Source organism: Chinchilla lanigera, unplaced genomic scaffold (assembly GCF_000276665.1).
Source record: "Chinchilla lanigera isolate Chin_1 unplaced genomic scaffold, ChiLan1.0 scaffold00161, whole genome shotgun sequence".
Lineage (NCBI taxonomy): Eukaryota > Metazoa > Chordata > Mammalia > Rodentia > Chinchillidae > Chinchilla > Chinchilla lanigera.
The window spans coordinates 97,381-105,105 of record NW_004955562.1 but is presented as its reverse complement, the minus strand read 5'-3'; the positions used below and the strand labels follow the sequence as shown (position 1 = coordinate 105,105).

Genomic DNA, 7,725 nt, shown 5'->3' with positions numbered 1-7,725 from the left:
TGTGGGGACAGATATAAATGCCTGTCTGGATCAATATTGCCTTAATGAGAACATGTGTGCATTCTCACAACTGTAGTTTCTCCTCTTATTTTGCTGACCAACAATACTACTGTAAATGTATTTGGTTTTTGCAGTTCACAAGGTATTAATGTAGTATTTGTAAATTTGAGGAAATCATAAACATTTTTACCTTGGTATATAATACTGGTCTTGTCCCTCTTCCTTCACATTTAAGTGGCTTTCTGTCTGGACCCCCTCTTCCCAGCATCTGGCTGTAGAGTGCATCCTTGAACTGTCAGCATACAGCAGCAACATGCTTATTCCACATCCCACCTAACACCACTCATCCATAGGGTCAAGGTGCTGGTCCACGAAGCCCTTCCTATAGGAAGCTCAATGCTTGTGGCAGAACTTGTAATAAACCAGGCCTCCCAGGGTGATGAGCTCCAGGAGGACGATGATGGAAAGCAGCCCCTTGTTGGTTGTCACTTTCCTTGAAAGTGAAAGGAGAATCTTTCAACTTTTGCTCAAGTTTTCATTGTGTTTACCAGTCTGCTCTTGGTGAATTCCAACTGGTCTCACTGCTCCCCTAGCTCTTCTGGTTTCCAAGCCAATTTGGTCAGTCTCTGTGGCAATCCGATGAGACCACTCCATACTCTGAGTGGCTTGGTTGAGGCTTTCAGTGTCTTGCAGAAGCAGTGCCCTCTGAGAGTATAGCCAATTCACATGCTCATTTTCCAAAACATATGTGTCATACTTCGTGTGAACTCAGCCCCTAGGTACATGCTTCTCACTTCCCAATGTAGTTTGACGAGGTCCTTCCAGTAGTTTCACAGTTTAGACATCATGAGGTTACAGAAAGATAGGGGTGCATACCGTAGCTCCTCCATCTCTGCCAGCATTTCATTCTTTCCTATTGCTTTTCATCAAAATCTCTCATCAACTTCTTCTTCTCTTCCACCCCAGGGGTTCCCAGCAGCCTCTTGGGCATCCCCATAGGTCTTCATGGAGGTTATAGAAAATCTCATGCAGCTTCTCAAAATGCTCAGAGGAGGTGGTGGAGGCAGCCATGGTGCAGCCATACTCTGGGCACTGGGTCCCTTCTTTGCCCAGGAGTCAGCCACCCAGTCCAGAAGCCATCATGGCCACCACCATGCCTCTGCCACCCCAAATGAGGAACTTCCAGGGTTGCACCAGGGTCCTCCAACCCCATAGGTCTATGTCCAGCATCTGAGGGAATCTGTGGCAAGATGTGAACTGCAAAGGGCTTGAGTGGCTCCTCCCTTATGGCCATGCCTGTGGTCATAGCTTCCATGGCTTCTCTCTTTAGCCAGCTCTGCTCACTCATTGTAGCTTTCCTCAGAGGATCCACATTCCTGACTTCTCCACCCTTCTGCATCTGGCCGAATGCAGATGGGGGTCTCCAATGCACCTTTAGCTTCACACTCACAGCTTCACACACTGCCCTCGCGGGGGCACACAGCCTGACCTCCCATGCCTTCTTTTGAAACCTGGGTTACAGTGATCCCTTCCCAGTCCACATCACACAGCCCAAGAAGTTTATCTTTGTAATCCCATGGACAAATTATTGGAACTTTAGTGAGTTAATTCCAATCTACCACTTTTAGTGCAACTCATGGTGAGAATAAAAATACTAAGGCATATTTGTAGTTATGGGGAGCAGAGATGGTCCTAAGTCCAGCCACAATGATGGCTATCCAGAACAAAGTCCTCAACCCAGAGCCAAACCCAGGTTTTATTAGTTTATGAAGAAGGGAGTGGCTTGAGGATGAGTGACTATGAGAATGGCAGGAAATAGATGAGAGTTGTGAGCTGGGCTAGGTAGGACGTCTGAAATCACCTCTGCAATATGTAGAGAGAAGGATATACAGAAAGAGTAACCTGCATAACACAACTGAGGTAGTATCTAATGTTTTGGGGTCAATGCTTTAGCTCTGATGTGTAATCTTTTAAGCCTCAGGAAGTCATTGCCTCTATCTCAAGGCTCTATCCCGGATGACAGTGTGGAGCATTGGCTCTTCATCCCATCTCATCCTGGCTCACACACAAGAACAATAAGTTCAGGGAAACACTGCCTGCCATCTTCAAAGCACCTTGGCTGGACTGATATGCATGGCTTAAAACCAATTAAAGGGATAGGCAAAAGTCCTAGCCAGCTCTGTACATATCAATATATGGAAATAGGGTCAGGTTTAGACAAAATGGAAACAATTGCTCCTCCTTTAAGAAGAGTCACTCAGGTGGTCCTCCAAACTGGGTGGGAGCCTTCCTGACTCCACAACTGTTATGTTCTACATGCAACTAAAACCAGCACTATATGGGTGATTCCATGGCCTGCTGCCAACTGGAGCAGTAACCAGGATTGCTTCTCTCTTGCCTGTAGGGGTTGAGTGCCTGGATTGCTGAGCATTGTGAACCTAACCACAAAGAAAAATTTCCTAGGCTACCACCATTCTGGAACTTGGTAATTTAGGGCTCTCTTCTCAGTCTTTCACCTTTGCAATCTTGAGCCTGCAAAAGGAGGGGTCTTGCTCATTCTTATGATGTCCTCAGGCCATTTTTTCTATTGTCCTGTTCCTTTTCAGCAACCATGATATCCTCTGCTCTATATTTGCAGTTCACAACTTTATTAGAGCTTCCTTTATGGCAAAACTCAAAATGTTTTAATCATTCTTCTGGACTCTTTTATCAAGGACCCCTGCAATGAGTCCTCAATTTCCTGCAAGGTGTTATGGTACACACGGAAAAGAAAGAGTAAGAGACAAAAATGGCAGTGTGCCAGGGATGTGGGATGGCCAGTTGTTCAAGGGGAACAAAAGGCCAAGAGGCAGCCAGATTTTAAGATTCTGGGGATTATGTTCGGATGTGCTAGATAAGTGTATAGGTAGGCAAGGCTTGTAAAAGAGGGAGCAAAGCATTTTTGCAAAAGGAACAGAACAGTCAGATTCAGGATGTGGTTAATGAGTAACCTGTTTCATAGGCAATTCTGGGAAGGAATTTTCTCTGGAGTTGCACAGGCTTCAGCAGAGATGTTATCACATATCTTAGCCCCACAGTCTCACAGACCACTTTTTTAGGCTCAACTAGGGCTGCTGGCAAGGAGCAATGCTAGCCCAACATGCACCATCTGCTTGCTTCCATGAAAACACATATACAGCCTTGGACAGATTCCTTTATTAAAACGGAAAGCCAATTTAGGGAAATCATCTCTATACAGCTTGTACTGCGCATAGCTAAACAAAATCACTGCTGGGTTTGGGGGAATTGATGTGGCAGTTCTCCACACTCTTTGCTCTTCATTCTCAACATAGACCTGGCTAAAAGCCCCCAACAGAAATTTCTTTTGTCAGATTAATTAGTCTACTGCCCTTAATTTCAGTCTCAGGCAAAATCTCTGGACAAGAGCAAAATGCAGACAAATTTTCTGCCAAAGCAAAATACAAATGGTCTGGAGTCCCACAGCCAATGCAGTCTTTGTTCCTAACTGAAAACTCCTGAGCCTGGTCTTTACTGAATGCATTTTCTTTTGGACCAGATTCATTTCTATCAGCATTCTGGTCTTCTGAGCTCTGACTAAAATCTCCTGTCAAGTTTAGGTTACACTATTCCAGGGCTGTTTCATTTGCCAGCATCTTCAAAATTTTCCAAACTCCTCCTACAAGCCAGTTCCAAAGTTTCCTGAATTGCATGGCCAGGTAACAATACAGCAACAACCCCACTCGTAGTACCAAAATTTATATCAGTCGATACTCACTAGAGAAACAAATTCAATGCAAGATATATAAATATATAAGAATTTACAGGTAGGATTACAATCACCTCCTACAGAGTCTAGTGTGGAGGAGTGAAAAAGGGATGTCTGCCTACTAGAGATCAGAAGGATCTAGTAAAAGTTGAAGGGCTGGAGATCTCTGTAGTATCCTGTGCAAGTCCATATCACAAGGCTGAAGGGTCTGCACTGGAAGGCTAAAGAATCTGTGCTAGGAGCCAGGAGATGATGTTCAAGATGAAGGTTAAGACTGGAGCTCCTCTAAAGAAACAGAAGTGAGCCTTCATTCTTTATATTTCATTTTATTCAGTCTATTCTTCATTGTGGGTCTTGTCTTCAGTAATCCCTTCAGCCACACCCAGAACTATGGTGATTGAGTTTAGTTGGGTATTTCTTACTCAAGTTGACACAGTCAGTAAACTCTCATACTGTCCAATGTGTTGTATTGCTTTAGGTTTTTTTTTTATTATATGTTACCTTCTGTTTCTTGCAGTTGAATAATTTTTGTGTATTTCTTGCAAGGTAGATCTAATAATGATAAAGTGTCAGCTTTTAATACTTTGAACAAATCTTCATCCTTCATTTATGAAGAATGACTGTGTTGGATAGAGTATTCTTGGTTAGCAGGATTTTTTCATTTATTTTCTTCAGTATTTTAATATTTCATTGCACTTCCTCACTAGCTTTAACTTTTCTCTGGGAGTCTGTTACCAGACAAACTAGAACATCCTTATGTTTTATTTCCTTTCTCATATTACTTTCATAATTCCCTATCTTTAACATTTCAGAGTCTTTTATTTTGGGGTTTGTTTTGTTTTGTTTTGTTTTGTTTTTATCTTTTTGAGATAGGGTTTTACTATGCAGTTCAGGCTGGCATTGAGCTCACATTGTAGGTGAGCTCAGGCTGGCATTGAGCTCACATTGAGCTCAGGCTGGTCTCAAACTCGCAACGATCCTCCTGCCTCAGCCTCCCAAGTGCTGGAATTATAGGGGTTTGCCACCATGTCCAGCTGATATTTGACAGTTGATTATAATATATCTTGAGGTACACTTAATTGGTTTAACTCTGACTTGTGATTTGTGACCTTCTTGTACCTGGATATTTGAATTTTTTTAGGTTTGGGATGTTTTCTCTTATTATTCCCTTCAATAAGATTTCTAGCCCTTTACCATTAGTAGGTCCCCCTTGAAGCTGAATGCTATGGTTTATATCTGAATGTCCCCACCACAAAGCCTCATTTGCTATTAGGCAGGGCTTTTGAATGTTCATTGAATCATTGGGGCACTATACCTAAATGTGATATTATAAGATGGGGCATGGGGCATGCAGTCACTGGGGGCATGAGCTGGTAGGGTGTATCTCCTTCCAACATTCCTTCCTTCACTTTCTGCTTCCTGGTCACTATGACATGAGCAGGTTTTCTTCCTCCATGACCCATACCATTCTGTTGTGCTTGGAAGCTCACTGACAATGATCTGTAACTGGAAGTCAAAATAAACCTCTCCTCCTTTATATTGCAGGTGTCATCCATGGGTGCTGGACTGAACCCCAGACATCTTCAAGAACCCCGGTGAGCTGCTGCTGTGACTCCCTGACCAGTGTGAGGCAGGCGGAGCCCGGGCACCCTCTGAGGCCTTAGTGCCCACTCCCCACACCCCTACCATGTTTGTGGGTGCTGGGCAGAACCCCAGACATCTTCAGAAACCCTGGTGAGCCTCCCCCACCCTTCCCACACATACCTGGGAGCCAACTGAATGCAAGAAAGTTGGGAAGCATCTGAGACCCAACCTTGCCAACACTCACCAGCACAGGGGCTGCACTGAGCACTGGGGATCTTCAGACATTCACCCTGCCAATCACATACAATAGGGAAAAAGAGGCTGTGCTCCAGAGAACCTCTGGATCTTCAAAAATGACAAAACAAAGGAGCAAAATGCAATCCCAGACCACTACACCACCCAAAACAAGTCCAGGAGACATCAACACAGAAGAGCCAGGACATCATACACCTGAAATTTCCAAAATGATAGCAACTCAAGTAAAGAAACCACGTTCCATCAGGCAGTAGAAGACATCAGAGTATAAATAATCTCTCAGGTAAAAAAAAGAAAGGACAACAATAATGAAAGAATTGTTCGGCATATCCAAGAAGACATTTATAAGAAAATAGAAGAGCATAGACAACTCATGAAAACCTTCAGTGAACAATATGGAAAAGAATTAGAATGCATGAAACAGATTCAAACAGATATGCAGGAAATTAAAAGTTCTATCGAAAGCTGGCAACACCACCTCAATGAAGCTGAAGATAGACTGTCAGACATTGAAGACAGCATTGCCACTAACAAACATGAAATGAAGGATCTCTTCAAAAACAACAAGGAACTAGGAAATAGCAATTCAACAACTACAAGACGAAGCAAAGAAAAACAATGTCAGATTAATAGGTATCTAGGAAACAGCAGAAGTCAACATAAATGACATAAAAAGACTATTTACAGAAATAATAACAGAAAATTTCCCAGGCATGGAAAAAGAATCAGACATACAGATGAGTGAAGCATATAAAACTCCAGTTAATCATAACCAAAATAAATCTACACCGGGACATATAGTGATCAAGATCCCAGAAACTCAACAAAAGATCAGAATATTAAAAGCTGTTAGAGAAAAGAAACAGATCACCTATAAAAGAAAGGCCATCAGAATCACGGCAGATTTCTCAACACAAACCATCAAGGCAAGAAGAGCTTGGAGTGAAGTATTTCAGGTACCAAAAGAAAACAACTTCTAACCCAGATTGATGTACCCTGCAAATCTATCTTTCAAATTTAAATGAGAAATAAAATATTTTCATGATAAAGAACAACTGAAGAAATTCATGAGCACCAAACAAATCCTACAAAGAGTACTGAAAGATATTCTAGAAAGAGATAAAACAGACCACAACTTCAAGAACAGCAACAAAAAGGAACCAACAAGCAGAGCAAGCAATTAAACAGAGCAGAAAAAGGAAGATTCAACAGCAGGAAAATAACATGACAAAGATAAGCCAGTACATATCAGTTATAACCATCAATATAAGTGGTCTCAATGCACCAACCAAAAGAAGCAGACTAGCAGAGTGGATCAGGAAACAAAACTCAACTATATGCTGTACACAAGAAACACATTTAACTCAAAAGGAAATTCATAGACTGAAAATTAAAGGATGGAAAAAATACTCCACGTGACAGGAATCCAGAAAAAAGCTAGGGTGCAGCTATTCTGTTTGCAGAAAATGTGAACTTCAAATCAAGAACAATCAAAAGAGACAAAGAAGGTCAGTACATACTTGTGAGGGAAAAACTTCAAGAGGAAGAGATAACAATCATAAACATCTATGCACCAAATACAGGAGCACCCAACAATATAAAACAAATTTTACCAGACATGAAAAATGAAATAAGAAGCAACACAATCATAACAGGGGACATTAACACCCCATTGTCACAAAGAGATACATCAACTAGACAAAAAACCAGAAAAGAAGTCGGGCATGGTGGTGCATGCCTGTAATCCCAGCACTTGGGAGGCTGAGGCAGGAGGATCGTTGCGAGTTTGAGGCCAGCCTGGGCTACAAAGTCAGCTCAAGTTCAGCCTGAACTGCATAGCGAGACCCTGTCTCAAAAAGACCAAAAAAAGAGAAAAAATCAGCACACAAATAACAGAACTAATCAAAATGGATCAAGGATCTAAATATTAAAACAGAAACACTAAATTTATTGGAAGAGAAAGTAGGTAAAAATCTTGAAGACATAGGGGTAGGTAGAGAGTTCATGAACAAAAACCAAACTGCATGGGAAATACTTCAAAGAATCAACAACTGGGATCTCATCTTATTGAAAAGTTTTTGCACATCTAAAGAAATCATCAGGGGCTGGGGATTTAGCTC

At 42.0% G+C, this 7,725-nt stretch overlaps 1 pseudogene; it reads right to left on the bottom strand.

Moving 5' to 3' along the window:
* Positions 1-393: 393 nt before the first annotated feature.
* LOC102028241 lies at positions 394-1,071 on the bottom strand (annotated as a pseudogene).
* Between the last annotated feature and the right edge of the window lie 6,654 nt (positions 1,072-7,725).